The 16,695-nt window shown below is 40.9% G+C and overlaps 2 long non-coding RNA genes across 2 annotated transcripts in view; both read left to right on the plus strand.

The window, feature by feature from the left end:
* Positions 1-1,165, plus strand: part of LOC113471238 — a 4,126-nt gene extending 2,961 nt beyond the window's left edge. Inside the window, exon 2 of the long non-coding RNA XR_003394009.1 lies at positions 1,120-1,165. This is a non-coding gene — a long non-coding RNA (uncharacterized LOC113471238). The remainder of the gene's footprint in view (positions 1-1,119) is intronic.
* Positions 1,166-1,261: 96 nt separating this feature from the next.
* On the plus strand, positions 1,262-7,389 carry LOC113471237. Its single transcript, XR_003394008.1, has 3 exons — positions 1,262-1,329; positions 5,994-6,202; positions 6,874-7,389. It is a non-coding gene; the product is annotated as an uncharacterized LOC113471237 (long non-coding RNA).
* Positions 7,390-16,695: the final 9,306 nt, after the last annotated feature.

Consider the following 16,695-nt stretch of genomic DNA (forward strand, 5'->3'; position numbering starts at 1 on the left):
TGTTGTTGTTGTTGTTGGTGTTGTTGTTGTTGGTGTTGTTGTTGGTGTTGGTGTTGGTGTTGGTGTTGTTGTTGTTGGTGTTGTTGTTGGTGTTGGTGTTGTTGTTGGTGTTGTTGTTGGTGTTGTTGTTGGTGTTGTTGTTGGTGTTGGTGTTGTTGTTGGTGTTGGTGTTGGTGTTGGTGTTGTTGTTGGTGTTGGTGTTGTTGTTGGTGTTGGTGTTGTTGTTGGTGTTGGTGTTGTTGTTGGTGTTGGTGTTGTTGTTGGTGTTGGTGTTGGTGTTGTTGTTGGTGTTGGTGTTGTTGTTGTTGGTGTTGTTGTTGGTGTTGGTGTTGTTGTTGGTGTTGGTGTTGTTGTTGGTGTTGGTGTTGTTGTTGGTGTTGGTTTTTTGCACAACTGTACTTAGGTAATATTTTCTGCATATTTCAAGCATTTTTCTGTCAAAACATAGTACAGGGTGGTCCAGAGTTACCTGACGGTTTTGATTTGCCCATTACTTTGTTATAACTTGTCGTAGCTTGTTAAAATTAATATCACTAAGTTCAGAACTAAATGAGCTTTTGTTACAATGTAGTCGTGGACCCCTCAACATCAAGCTCTCGCTGTGGTGGTATATCTTAAAAGTAGTGAATTTTAATGCTCAGAGGAAGTTTTGCACCCATTTCTATTTTCCTCCCTCCTCACCCAATTTTAGCTCATGTGACTTTTTTTCGTGAAAATACGTTAAAAACAAGGTGTATATTTACAAGGCAAGGATTTTGGATGAGTTAACGGGTGCTTCTTATCACGAAATTTGTGCTTTAGCCCAGGAAAGGCTAAAGACAGTATGTTGATTTTGCACACAGATTGAGTGTTTTCAAAATGAGGGCAATTTTTACTTTCCTTATCCTATAGGAAGGAAAATGTAATCGGGTCAAATGTAATCGGGTCAAATTTTTGATGGTCAGATTTTAGTGCCAAAACACATTTTGAGGTCCCTAGAGCCTTACCAAGAGCTATCCAAAACCCGTTTGGCCAGTAAAAATTTCTTCACTGTAAGCCCAGGAGGAGTGATTTCCTCAGGTCGGTAAATTAGACAGTTCCTAACCTAACTTAAATCTCTGCATCTTTTATCCTTTCTAGGTAATCAAGGGGATGTGATTTCAAAAACCCTACTTACTCTCCCCGATTGTCAAACATTCACTTTGGCTACCATGAGGTAGCCGGTGAACTCAACGAGTCATTCCCCGTGTACCATGAGGATACCCGGTGAACTCAGAAGGGGTCAAACATTCCTCACACGCCTGATCTACAATGGTTTCTGAACAAGCTCAAGTGTAATATTATTACTTGGTAAGTATACCTGCTACTTGAATCCCTGAATATATGGTAGTAGTAGAGTAAAATTAGCACGAAAAACGGCCAAACCCGGGCATAAAATAAATAAATAAATAAATAAACCTATGCCAAACTGTTCAGTACCCTCCCCGTATTATTCCATAAAAAGTCCCAAATAATCCCGCGTCACATATTTGGCCGCAATTGCGGAAATTGGCGGAAAAATCTCGTTTTCCGAACGAATTTCGCATTTATTGGCTAAACGAGTGCCTAAAATGAAAAAAGTCATAAAATATGATTTTTAGGAAACAAAATTTCCTACAATAACATTTTGCTACGATGCACCGTTGCCAAGTTACGCGCTTTCGCCTAAAACGGTAATTTTTCCGTCAAAATGGAAAAATTGGGAAAATTTACATGATTAGAAAGCCCATTTTATCTGCTTTCAAAACCACTATCTTATATTGAATAAAATAATATTAAAAAACAGACACAAACAGTTTATTGATTAAAATGAAAAAGTTATGACCTAAAAACTGACACAAGGTCAGCATTTTCTTAAAAGGTGGTTTTTGGACATTTCTCGGAAACGAAGCCGAAGTTAGGAAAATGACCCACAGATCCTTGTTGGAAATGATGAGATCTACCTACCCTGAGCAGTTTTCAGTGTTTTACTGGCGCACCCTGTATAACCCTTTTAATTTGTGTACTGTTCACCCTGGGAAGCTGAATATTTGCATGCAGCCCTTAATTATAATAAAGAATTTTGAAAGGTACTTGAAATTTTGGAGGGCCCCCCAGGGGCCAACTTTAAAATCTTAAATGAAAACCCCCTACTTGTGATATGTCATATCATAAATCTTAAAGAACGTAGTAGGTACTTTGGTACAAGTTTGAGCTCGATCCGACAACTAGGGCCAGACTTTTGGATTATTCAAATTTTCATATTTCCATGTTCTCCCGCCAAAAGGGGAAGCACCAAAAATGGGAAATTCATATCGATTGGTGATTTGTGCTTCAAGTAAGTCCCACTAGTAATTCACATTGAAATGCAGGCCCAAAATTAAAATTTCGAAACATCCACTTTCACCCCCGGAGGCCGGAAGTCTAAATTTTATTTTTGGGCCTGCATTTCAATATCAACCATTAGTGGAGCCTTGTTTGTCGCGGGAGTTTGTTTGTCGGATCGAGCTTAAACTTGTACCAAAGTGCTACGTTCTTTAAGATCTATAATATGATATATCACAAGTAGGGGGTTCTCATTTAAGATTTTAAAGTTGACCCCCTTGGGGCCACCCCAGATATTGCTTGAAAAGTAAGTTCCCCTTGAAAATAAATAAATACGTGTTTTAACGTTTTTCCTAAATCCAAACGGTTCTCGAGATTTCAGGGGTGGCAACTTTTTAGTTAAACACCCTGTACATCAATAATTCATGATATGTAACCATTTTGGGGGGGGGGGGGGAAAAAGCCAGACCAAGCCCAGACCAACACCGTGACCCCAACCACAAGATCAGTAAATCCCAAGGAGTTCCCAGGAGCGATGCAGGATCAAAACTATAGGAATAGTTCTGTTTGTGAAACGGTTTAATCTTGATTTTTAAACGGTTTAATCTTGATTTTTAAATGGTTTATTTTAAATTGTTCAGATGTTTTAAAATAATTTTACCTCCTTCACTGAGAAAAAAATGTCGCGGGTCTCACATAGAAACGTTGCGGTATATGAGCCCACATAATTAGTTTGCGGCCTTAACGGCAGATTTTCTGTTATTGGATTTTGCAAAGGTTGAAATTAGCGTCTCAATTTTAACTATGTTATCTCAACAGTGTAATATTGTGTAATAATTTTGTTAGGATGACAAGGTATTAGAGTGCTACATAATCAACTTTGTTATCTTAACAATACTCTTAAACGAAGGCACGGTTACACCGGTGGTAATATTTCAACGGGTTACTTTCTGGTATTCTCGCATTGACCCAGCACCTAAATGGGAAGTATTGTGTTTCTTCTCTTCCATCTGATATGAGACATACTACGGGATGGGCATGCTACGATAGAGACCACGAGTGAAATGTAGCAGTTCTATCGTTACTACGAAATAAAAACGGCGCGCGGTGGTGAAACGCTCCTCTGAAAGAAAAAAAAAATCTGGTGTGAACATCACACGGCTTTCTATTACATTTACGAAATACGTATTTGAAAAAAAAAAATGAAAATTTTCCCAAGTCCCGAGCCTGAGCCGCCCACGGCGGCCAACTTTTGGTCGAAAATTTCCTATCTTAAAATACTCCCCATGTAATGAGGGACCATTAAAAAGTGTCCAAAAATTGAACTTTTTTTTTAATTTTCTAAGTCGAAAATAGACCGCCTACGGCGGCCAATTTTCGACTAAAAGTTTTCTATCTTAAAATACTCCCCATGTGATAAGGAATCATATAAAGTATGAAAAAAATTGAATTTTTTTTTCGAAGTTCGAAGCAACATTGACTTTGGTTGATATCTGGATGGGTGACTATCCGATTGTAGGTTTGCTTCGCGGGGTGCAGGTTTGCTTCGCGGGGTGCAGGTTCGATTCGCGGGGTGTAGGTTTGCTTCGCGGAGTGTAGGTTCGCTTCGCGGGGTGTAGGTTTGCTTCGCAGGGTGTAGATTTGATTCGCGGGGGGTAGATTTGTTTCGCGGGGTGATGGTTCTTACTCAAGCTGGGTGAGTACGTCTGCAGCATGTAGCCGAAGTTTGGGTAAAATACACTTCACTAAGAAAGTAGCAGCATTATTGGTTTTATGTACATACCTACTGATAATATAAAGAATACCTAAGACATAAAAAGTACCGGGAGGTGTGTGAACGTCATGAGTTCGAAATGACGCCAGGCCTACATTCAACCTTTTCAACATTTTCCACGAAATGAGGGTTAAGTAACAATTACTTTGGTTAATATCTGGATGGGTGATTATCCGTTTACCCCTGATCCTCTCCTAGGGTTTCCAAGGGTTTTTTTTTACTCCTTCCCTCGTCTTCATGGTTTTCCCCCTTCCTCTTTTCTCCCTTGTTTTTTATCCCTTTTTTTTTACCCCTTATTGATATTTTCCCTGGCAAGACGTCGTAATATTACACTCGCTTCGCTCGCTGGGGGGCTTCGCCCCCCAGACCCCCTGTGTAGGCTTCGCGGGGTGCAGGTTTGCTTCGCGGGGTGTAGGTTTGCTTCGCGGAGTGTACGTTTGCTTCGCGGGATGAAGGTTCGATTCGCGGGGTGTAGGTTTGCTTCGCGGAGTGTAGGTTCGCTTCGCAGGGTTTAGGTTTGCTTCGCGGGGTGTAGGTTTGCTTCGCAGGGTGATGGTTCTTACTCAAGCTGGGTGAGTACGTCTGTAGCATGTAGCCGAAGTTTGGGTAAAATACACTTCACTAAGAAAGTAGCAGCATTATTGGTTTTATGTACATAGCTACTGATAATATAAAGAATACCTAAGACATAAAAAGTACCGGGAGGTGTGTGAACGTCATGAGTTCGAAATGACGCCAGGCCTACATTCTACACGTACGAATTTGGGTTTACTGAAATCGAGTTCAGTTCATAAATCCTCATATGTAGACCATCATATGATTCTAATATATAGATCTAGAGCTTTATTTCTTTATTCTGAATATTTTACGTGTTTAGTCTGTGATTTGTATTGTAATAATGCGTCCAATGCACAAGTAGGTACTATACCTGGGCCCACCGGTAAAAGAACTAGGGAGGTAGATCTTCCCAGGCTGCGCTCCGCCCTCACCTTGGATGGTTTCATCGTGAGCAATATCCCCTTGTACCTGTCTGCCTTGCCCTGGTTGTACCAGTTCGTCCAAAGGACCCATTCAGGCCTACATTAACAATAAATAACATCATCTCAACTTTATTCCTATAGTACTTATAATATGTATCGAAATACATAAACTTGTTAGCTTTCATTCACCGCACGAACGATCGAAATACATAATATATGTATCGATAGATTCCATACAATGATCTCATTGAAATATAAGAAGAATAATATGGCTTTTTTAAATGGCTCTCGGCGTTACTCAGGAAACACCACGGGAGGACCCATTCGCAGTCCACCAAGGCCACCTAATTGGACTCTCTTGATGAAGCGAAGCCGCTCTTCCTCAAACCTCGCAAACATCTCAACCTGCCAGGCTTGTGAAAGTCTACCAAGATGAGAGAAGCGAGGTTCCGACAACAGAAGACACCGGGCATAGTTAAACTGCGAAAGTTTTCGCCCATTGTTGTCCAACCGGTTAATGTACCAACCAGGGGTGCCTTCAGGGTACAGCAGGGGATATTGGAACGGCTCCATGAGAGGGCTGAAGAGATCGATAGTGGTCGGTTGCCCGGAGCCCACATTCCAAACGCTGAGCCGTCTGGGATCGCTCACCGTTTCCTCGGTACTTAGAACAGCATGGACTTTATAGTGGTCGGTTGCCCGGAGCCCACATTCCAAACGCTGAGCCTTCTGGGATCGCTCACCGTTTCCTCGGTACTTAGAACAGCATGGACTTCGACTCCCGTCTGTCTGTCACCAAGCACAGGACCGTGAGTGCGCTATACTGTAGTAATAGAAAGTAAAAATTACGACTAAGGATTTAACACCCTGTATGAAATGTAGGTACATACTCGTATATGTTCTTGTTATGTTTTCAGAGCAACGTAGATTGCGTATACTCATCATTATCCCCTGAAGTTCGAGTTATGTTGGGTCTTCACGAGGAAGTTGCCAGAATTTACATCAAGGATCGGCGCGTTGCAGACGAAATATCGAATGATGTAGCGCAGTTCTTGAATTTATCGCTCGTTGAGTGTCACGCAAAACTGGAAAAGTTTAACAAGAAGCTTAAATGGATTTGTGCCAAGTAAGATAATTTTTCCAGAGGGCGTTTTACTTTCTATTACTACAGTATATCGAAGCTATACTAGTAATGAGAAAGTATTGCAATCGGTCCAAATTTTCAAAATCGGGAAATGGGTGGAAATATCCGTTTTAGGGTCCCCTGATTCCAAAAAAAAAAAAGTTTCTTTTTCTTTTCTTTCCAAGAGGTTTGATAGAGGGAACAGTAACTGTTTAGGTCTTATCGTCCCAAAATCGGAGAGAGAAGGAAGACAGGATAAGAGAAAGGCAGCCGTTCCAAGAACGAACATTATCCGTTCAGGATAAAATCCGCCCCGGGCATGAACCGAACTCGCGGCCTAGCGGTACAATGCAGACGCACTTCGCGCTACCAACCTAACTGACTAGGCTGGCTTTAGGAAGTTTGATAGAGGAAAATGTAACTCTTAATGTGCTATCGTCCCGAAATCGAGGAGAGAAGAAAGTTAACCGAAAGGCTTAGGCTTCAGATTTGGACCAGTGTTTTTAGTGCCGGGGATTTTTACTGTCTTTATTTAAACTCACTTTGTGGGCCCGGCCATCATTTGGAAATTAATGTTTCAACCATATGCAAATTAGAGAAAAAAGTAGAAATCGTCAGTTGGAAACTTGGGACCTCACTTCGCTCGTTTTAAATCGGTTTTATTTTCGTTTCAGATATTCAGAGATGGCGCGTCGCATACGTCAGCGTTTGGAACACAAAGGCTAAACTTCTCACCTGCCAAACCTTTGGTCCGGCCTAATATAACTGTCACAATAGAATAGAAAATACCTTGTTTATACTACCAGCATAGGACTGAAAAGTCCCTTTACTCTCGCAGTCTAAACAAGGTCTTATATATTTGATTGGTCAGGACACCGTTGTGAAGACCGTGAGTCAGCCCCGGCGGATCCGGCAAATCCGGCGGCCCCGGCAGCCCCGCCAACAATATTTCCAACGCCCTCAGCAACCGCTCTGGAAGCTGTGCTGGGGGCAGTTGTGGGAGTGGCTGTGCGGGTGGCTGTAGTGCACGGCCAAGAAGCAGACATGTATAAAATTATTTGTATTAAAGACAAATCTTATATTATAAGAACGAGATTAAATAAATAAGAATAAGAAATGTTTTTATTGTAATATAAGTTAGAAATGTAACAAATTACAAAGTCATACAAATGATAATGAGGGGGAAAAGACACGTAAAACAATCCTCCCTCACGCCAAAAAGAGACGGTGACGCACTGTCCCGTGAAGAGGAACCCGATGTCTCTACGCTCTTCAGCCATAAGGACTTCCAAAGTTTCACCCAACTCCTGGACGCTCCTTCCAACGTCAGCTGAAGTCCTCGGCCAAAGAGCATTATGGACATTCAATATGTCGAGGATCGTGACATCCTCCCCGAGAATATTAATATTCCGGGGGACTTCCTCGGGCTCCAAGTATATCAGTATTCCCTCTTCACGGGCAGTCCTCACGGTCCGATACAAACTATCACCCGGAGCGATAAGGACTTCCAAAGTTTCACCCAACTCCTGGACGCTCCTTCCAACGTCAGCTGAAGTCTTCGGCCAAAGGGCGTTGTGGACATTCAATATGTCGAGGATCGTGACATCCTCCCCGAGAATATTAATATTCCTGGGAACTTCCTCGGGCTCCAAGTATATCAGTATTCCCTCTTCACGGGCAGTCCTCACGGTCCGATACAAACTATCACCCGTGTAGAGAATCGCATCAATAGATGCGGTGCCGAACTGCCCTCCTACACTCCTCCAAGCTAGGGCAACCGAGGCATTAAGCACACATTGCTTATTGGAAGATTCTCCGAAAATGTCCTCGTTGCCCTGGTGAAAAGACCCGGCAGCTACACAGATGAAATCCATTGTCAATAATATTGAGATGTAAATGTCCAAAATAAAGTAACGACCGAAACAAGTCCGGATTTATTTACCTAAGCTCAGTACAAGTGCAAGACTGTAATATCTAGTTTGGTTGTCACCGTTAGGTATCCACTAGATATTAAGCAGTCTTTTTACGAGTGAATATGAGCAATCAAAGTTCTTTAATTGCCTACCTGTCAGGCGGGGACTGATGGCAGTGACGATCACCTTGGTACCATTGACCAATCCGTCCGCGATGTTGAGATTCCTCATGATGAGACACACAGAGCCGATTCTAAGACGTAAAACGTGGTCCGGTACGCCTTTACCGGTGGCCTGGTTTACAATTTGTATGTCTGCATCAAGAGAATCCTCGTCCTCTCTGTCAACAGAGTCAGCACTGAGCAGCTCGTGAAGTTGTCCTTCGAGCATACCCAAGATTCTCTCGTTGATTTTTTTGACATTGACGTTGAGAGGCGCGAGGATAGCACGCCGGGCGGATTGGTCAGAGTCACGCAGGATATTAGCCGGAAACACATCGGCAATGAGGTCTTCGATATTGGTCATTACTCTCACACCTGTCAGAGGAACAAGAGTCTGGGATTCACGACCTTCACCAAAAGTTTCTGTTGGAAGTGTTCCATTGCCAACCTGGAGAAGGAAGTCGGAGTAGAAAGAGGTGCCTCTTGTACGTTGTGGTGTCACAAGATGAAACACGTTAAACAGTCTCCACAGAGGTGATGCTCGTAGTGATACACACACAACGTCCAAAGGTGTGCGCGCCTTTTCTACGACAGGTGCGATTTGTCTAAAGTCCCCGGAACAAAGAAATATCTTTCCTCCGAAGGGCGTTTCGGAATTCATTAGATCTCGTAGGGACCTGTCCAGCATCTCAAAGATGTACCGGTGTGCCATCGGTGCCTCATCAAACACAATCAGCTTCGCGGCTCGGATAAGCTCCGCACGATGGGAACCGTTGGTAATGTTCCAGACACCGACGCCTTGGCCGAGATCAAGAGGGAGACGGAACATGCTGTGCGCTGTTGTTCCTCCTGGCATGTTACCCGCCGCTATTCCTGAGCTTGCGACAGCGATAGCCACATGACCTTGACTCCGAACGCATGCCAGGATAACCCGGATGAGCTGGGTCTTTCCGTAACCCCCGGGCCCGTCGATGAAGAGAACACGGGACGTCTGTGCGTCAGCTTCCAAGAGATTCCGAATGTGATCAAAGACCATACGCTGGTCAGGAGACAGTCGCGGCAACCATTCATCCACAATGGATCCTTGCAAGTGAGGATAACCCGGATGAGCTGGGTCTTTCCGTAACCCCCGGGCCCGTCGATGAAGAGAACACGGGACGTCTGTGCGTTAGCATCCAAGAGATTCCGAATGTGATCATAGACCATACGCTGGTCAGGAGACAGTCGCGGCAACCATTCATCCACAATGGATCCTTGCAAGTTTTCTCCATAGGCGAGTAGTTCCCTGCCGAGCTCTGTTGAGTCGTCCGCAACATAGGGTAGACCGTGATCAGTGAGGCAGGATCCTTGTCTTCGCAGACTACGGTCAATCTCGAGGAGTGACAACTTGTATGCCAGTTCGGGATCAAGCGGATTCCGTTCGAGGTGATCCTCACACAGGACGTCTCGAAACTCTCCCCACAAGAGAAAAGCCGGAGCTCCCATGTTACAGAGAAGCACGAAGAAAGAACGCAGTCGAGATCCAACCATGAAGGCAGCAGCTTCCCGTAGCGCTAGATGATATTCTCGGTCATCGTTTACGAGTCCTAGATGTCGAGCAACTTCCTGAAAGGTGGTGCACCCAGTTCCTCCGCGAGACAAGAGATCACTATACCCTCGGCATGGGATAACCAGCAGCAGGATTCGAAGGAAGTACTGCTCGCCACGGTTGGGTGAGACCCAGATGAGCCTGCAAACCTTCTCTCCCCGTTGGCGAGGAGTGATGAAGTGTACTCCATCTGGATGTTCAAAGAGACATACTTTCAATATGCTAATATAAATGTCAAAAAATTTAAAAATTCTATGCTAATATAAATGTCAAAATATTAAAAAATTCTCTGGTCAGCCTAGCTAAAAGCTTGGGAGGTAGAGCAACTACCTTGTAAGCGCTTGGTCACAGGTTCGATTACCACCCGGGTTCTCTTCGATTTCGGGAAGATAGATAAGAAGACCCTTTCTCTCTTCCTTTTCAGTTATAAAAAGTGCTAGACCGCGGGTTCGATTCAAACCCGGGGCGGATTTTTATCCTGAACGGATAATGTTCGTTCTCGGAACGGCTGGCTTTCTCCTTCTCCTATCCTGTCTTCCTTTTCGAGATTTGGGATTCCATTAATTATTTATTGTTCGTTTCTCCTATAAACAGAGGGGGTTTTGCACAGGCACGCATACGGTACGTGGGGTTGCACATAATTTATAATGTGGTCAAGTTTCGTGGTCCCTTGGTTTCGCCCCTGACACCTTATATCGTTCCTGAATTTTGTTTCAAAGAAATGAAAGCTGATGAAAACTAAAATCGAAAGAAAACATTAAACGTAGGAAAAGTTTTGCTGGCCTCAAAGCGTGTTCCCCGTGTATTTCTTATGGGGGGACTAAAAACGTCAATATCTGGGTGGGGGGACTAAAAAACGTCAATATCTCGGGAACGGTTTGGAATTTCGGGATTTTCCGATTTTTCCCAGTACCTACAAAAAATAAGGAATCCAATGGTGAAAACCGCATCTTCCTAGCTCATCTAGAAGTGGCTTAGAATTAGTATGAGTGAGTGAGTGAGTGAGTCAGTGAGTCAGTTACACAAGGGGCTGTATATATTTAGGACTAGAAGAAGGACAAGGAAAAGAAAGGGTGGGTTTCACCAAACGACTTTTTAGTCCCTAACAGCCTGTTAAATCAAATGGAACTTAACAGCCTGTTACGAGTTAACAGGCCTTCTAAGGACTGAAAACATACTTAATACCTATTGGTGTTTCTCTCTCTCTCTCTCTTGCACACACATTCTCATAACCCTTTTATGAAGGGTTATATACTTGATTTGAATGCCTATTGCCTAAAAGTACAGGCAATCTGTATCAAACATTGGCAAATACCCCTTATAGGCCAGGTAAAGAGAAATTATGTTCAGTTGAGTACGAACATGCAATAATGTTAGTGGAATGTTTCCACTAATCCCTTATGCTCGCTACTAGAGATCGACTTTTGAAAATGTGGAAAAAACCTGTTTTTAATGTTGATCAATAATTAATTACTTAATAAATGATTAAAGCAATGGACATTGGACACCCAGACTGAGTTCACCCCATTTTTGGGCTGCAAATAAGATTGAAAGAGAGTTGTTGTTGTTGTGGTTTTAGTTGTTGTTCTTCTTGTTTTTGTTTCTGTTATCACTGCCGTGTTTATTGTTGATGATGTTATTCCTGTTGACGTTCCTGTTACTGTTGTAGGTTGGTGTTGTTATTGCTGCTGTCAGTATTGTATTGTTGTTCCTGTTATTGCTGCCGTGTGTTGTTGCTGCTATTTCTGTTTGATATTCGACGAAAATTTTCATACTTTTGAACTTTGCGCACTCGGTGAAAATTAATAAAAAATAGCTCGCGGGCGCGAAATTTTGCGCACCCACTCACTCTGCCGTTCCTTGTTGTGAGCTCTGTGAATTTGTTTGTTTTTAGCAGAGTTTGAAAAAGTTGGGGGAAAAATCTAACGGGTAGGTAATAATAACTTTTCTTTTGTGCTAATGTTGGCAAAAATATTTCGTACAATGGCGGGAAAAAAAAAAGTTTTTCGTGTGTGCTGAAAGTTTTGAATGTGTTACCGGGGAAGAAGAAAATAACAAGAAGTTATGGCAAAGTTCAATCAAACACGTACAGGATGTATGAGGAAATCCCACACTTTCGCACCCATATGAACTTGTGAGGTGACTGGGTGAGGGATGTCAAGTTACACCCTGATGGAAAAAGGAAAATATTTGCTGTTTTATTTTCAATGTGTTTTTCTTTCGGAAAATTTCCTTTTTATTTATTTCTCAGACGAACAACCGTTGTAAAAAGGTGGTATTTTTAGATTTTCACTTTCATTGGAGGGTAGGTAGTATGTAGGTAGGTATTGCACAGCCATTATGATTTATTTCTTAGCGCTGAAATTTCTTTGGCTTTAATAATTTATTCACCCTAAAATGAAAAAAAGCAGATTTTTGGTCCATATGACATTTTGAGAATCGAATCTGGGACCTTCTTCAACATAAGCAATGGCTGCGGTGGTATTTTTAGATTTTTACTTTCATTGGAGGGTAGGTAGTATGTAGGTAGGTATTTCACAGCCATTATGATTTATTTCTTAGCGCTGAAATTTCTTTGGCTTTAATAATTTATCTACCCTAAAATGAAAAAAAGCAGATTTTTGGTCCATATGACATTTTGAGAATCGAATCTGGGACCTTCTTCAACATAAGCAATGGCTGCAAGGTGGTATGGTAGGTATTTCACAGCCATTATGATTTTTATTTCTTAGCGCTGAAATTTCTTTGGCTTTAATAATTTATTTACCTTAAAATGAAAAAAAAAAAGCAGATTTTTGGTCCATATGACATTTTGAGAATCGAATCTGGGACCTTCTTCAACATAAGCAATGGCTGCACTTGGGCATAGCGTGCATTTTACTTTTTGCGTCACCTCTTTCTTTCCTTCATACTCCATTTTCTTCATTCGTCCTCTACTTTTCTTCCCTTTCCTCTAATTCTCTTTGGCTTCCCTCTTTTTTCCTCTCTCCATCCTTTCTTCCCTCATTTCTCCAATTTCCTCTTTGTTCACCCTCTCTTCTCCTTACTCCTTTCATCTTTATCTTCTCTTTCTCCATTTTCTCTTGTTTTTCACTCCAAGTTAATAAGTTTTGTTTATTTTTTCCCCCCACTTCCATATTTCCTTCTCCCAATATTTACATGTTATTCGAGTTCGTTTCGAAAAAGGTAACGCTCTAATAGGGTAGGGTGGGGCAAAGGTTCGCAGTGGGTAAATGTACGCATTTGACTTTTTTTATTTATTTTCGATATGTATTTCAGAAGTGAACAACTTTTCCTAGTCGAAACAAAAATCATTTGAAAAATTATTTTAAAGGAAACAAAATTATATAAAAAAAAAATGGTTTTCATTTTGACTTTGTAAGTTTCGCACTTTTCAAGTCAAACGAGAAAAAAATACGAAAAACACAGAAAAAAGTCCGAAAATTATTTTTGATATATATTTCAGAAGTGAACAACTTTTCCTGGCCGAAACAAAAATCATTTGAAAAATTATTTTAAAGGAAACATTTTTGATATATATTTCAGAAGTGAACAACTTTTCCTGGCCGAAACAAAAATCATTTGAAAAATTATTTTAAAGGAAACAAAATTATAAAAAAAAAAATGGTTTTCGTTTTGACTTTGTAAGTTTTGCACTTTTCAAGTCAAACGAGATAAAAAATACGAAAAACACAGAAAAAAGTGCGAAAATTTGCCCCACCCTACCCTATCTCCTAAGTATAAGTAGGTATAGGTATGTAAGTAGATTTGTTACTCTCTGTGTTGGTTTTCGTTTTGACTTTGTAAGTTTTGCACTTTTCAAGTCAAACGAGAATAAATACGAAAAACACAGAAAAAAAGTGCGAAAATTTGCCCCACCCTACCCTATCTCCTAAGTATAAGTAGGTATAGGTATGTAAGTAGATTTGTTACTCTCTGTGTGTATGGGTGTGCATGATGTATCGAATGTTTCCAATAATAACTGTGCCTCAATATACATTCTGTATTTTAAGTATATGTAAAAAGGATCAGGTTGCTTTTTGAAAGCCTTTTTTTCTTTTTTGTCAAAGGCTGAAAAAAAAGGAAAAAAAAAAACAAAACAAGTTTCCTCCGTTTTGTCTGTGAAAGGTTTTTGTAAGGAAATTCCATAATCTCGACTACAGGTCGTCGTCGTTGTTGTTGTTGTTGTTGTTGTTGTTGTTGTTGTTGTTGTAGTTGTTGTTGAAATTGACCTAAGTTTCGTGTTAACATTTAATATAGGCCGGGTCTCACGTCGTTTCGTACTCTTGACGTTCGCGCGCTAACCGGTGCGCTTAATTGACATAACTGGAGCTGTTTTAAAAAGAACTCGGCATTTCGCAAAAAGTATCACAACAGATTATTATCGTCGTAGAGAGGAAGAGAAAGGAAGAAGACGAAAACTGATGGGAAGAGATAAGGTTGAGGAAGAATTCAGAGAGAAGAAATGGAGATGGAGGGAGGAGGAATTGGATAGGAGGGTATGGAGGGGTAGGCAAAAAGAAGGTAAATTAAATACCGTAAATCTAATACCTATATCTACTTATTAATCTTATAAATCAGAAGTGGGCTCTTATTCAATGATTCCAGAGAATTCACTTAACTAACAGGATTTTACTTCGAAACTTTCCTCGAATTCTATCTAATCTAGCATGGTCAAGTGGTGTAGCAGCTCGATTTCAAAGCCCAGCACTGCACCTACCTAATCTCTCTCTCTCGCTCTCTCACTCTCTTTCAACCACTCTCTCTCCCTCTCTCTCTCTCCCTCTCTCTCTCTCTCTCTCTCTCTCTCTCGTCAAAAATTTGCCCCACCCTACCCTATCTCCTAAGTATAAGTAGGTATATAGGTATGTAAGTAGATTTGTTACTCTCTGTGTGTGTGGGTGTGCATGATGTATCGAATGTTTCCAATAATAACTGTGCCTCAATATACATTCTGTATTTTAAGTACCTATATGTAAAAAGGATGAGGTTTCTTTTTGAAAGCCTTTTTTTCTCTTTTGTCAAAGGCTGAAAAAGAAGGAAAAAAAAACAAGTTTCCTCCGTTTTGTCTGTGAAAGGTTTTTGTAAGGAAATTCCATATCTCGACTACAGGTCGTTGTTGTTGTTGTTGTTGTTGAAATTGACCTAAATTTCGTGTTAACATTTAATATAGGGCGGGCCTCACGTCGTTTCGGACTCTTGACGTTCGCGCGCTAACCGGTGCGCTTGATTGACATAACTGGAGCTGTTTTAAAAAGAACTCGGCATTTCGCAAAAAGTATCACAACAGATTACTATGGTCGTAGAGAGGAAGAGAAAGGAAGAAGACGAAAACTGATGGGAAGAGATATGGTTGAGGAAGACTTGAGAGAGAAGAGATGTAGATGGAGAGAGGACGAATTAGATAGGAGAATATGGAGGGGTAGGCAAAAAGAAGGTAAATTAAATACCGTAAATTTAATACTGTTGGAGTGCAGTGTTCTGTTGAGGTGTGATGTGCTTGTTCCTGTAGCATTACTTTATCATTTACTTCCTCTGATGGCGAGACATATAGAGAACATTGTAATTTTTTGACAATGACCTAATACCTTAGGTAGGTATGTGTTGAAAAAAAGGGTTTAAAAAAATCATTACCTACCTACCTACATCTTTTTTTTTTTTTTACCTAAACTACTATACGACTTTCCGAGGGTAAAGGACATAATTATTATTAGGGTAAAGGTACTTATTAACCTGGTTGAAAAAACAAGGAAAAGGAGACAGATGAAATAGGAAAGAGGGGAAAAGAGAAGAGATACGAAAAAATAGAATGATAGAAATGGAAAGAGAAAAAGTAAAACAAGTTTTTCTCTCTCTCCCTATTATTATTTCAACTTGGGAACTAGAAAAAAAAACTATTATTTTCATTTATGCTATAAGAATATAAAAATCGAGTTAATTGTCGTGACCTAGATTATTTTCTGCTCATGACAGTTTGCTCTCGATCATTTTATGCTATAAGAATATAAAAATCGAGTTAATTGTCGTGACCTAGATTATTTTCTGCTCATGACAGTTTGCTCTCGAGATCTCCAGTCTCAATTTTAAATGTGTATGTAGATAATTTGACAGTCAACTGTGTAGAGGAGATAGAGTCAACTCTAGAATGCACAGAGTCAACTTTAGAGGGCACAGAGTCAACTTTAGATGATAATAAAGTCACCAGAGAGGTTCTCTGAGTGGTGCGGAGTCTACACTGTAAAAGGGCAGACTGGAAAGTCTTTAGGACAAGGCGACCTGTGTGGTGTAGCCTTCAGACTGAAACTTTCCATGGGCCTTCGATTTGGAAGTATCATTCCCCCGGACTCGGGCTGCCGAAATGGTTATACCTGGCTTGACTTTTTCTTAAGCAACAGTTTCGATTGCTTGTCCTGAAAATGTCCTACTATACATTTTTTTTTTTCGGTCCTTTATGAATTACGCTAATATTGCTACATTTTACAAGTTTACATACCTACCTACCTACCTACCTTTTGAGCCACGTTTACTGAATCGATTGACTTGGAACATGGATGAAAATGACAATATCATAGGCCATGACATTTTTGTAGTACGTCTGCAGCATGTAGCCGAAGTTTGGGTAAAATACACTTCACTAAGAAAGTAGCAGCATTATTGGTTTTATGTAGGTACATACCTACTGATAATATAAAGAATAATACCTAAGACATAAAAAGTACCGGGAGGTGTGTGAACGTCATGAGTTCGAAATGACGTCAGGCCTACATTAACAATAAATAACATCATCTCAACTTTATTCCTATAGTTAGCTTTCATTCACCGCACGAACGATCG

Source organism: Diaphorina citri, unplaced genomic scaffold (assembly GCF_000475195.1).
Source record: "Diaphorina citri unplaced genomic scaffold, Diaci psyllid genome assembly version 1.1 scaffold2189, whole genome shotgun sequence".
Lineage (NCBI taxonomy): Eukaryota > Metazoa > Arthropoda > Insecta > Hemiptera > Psyllidae > Diaphorina > Diaphorina citri.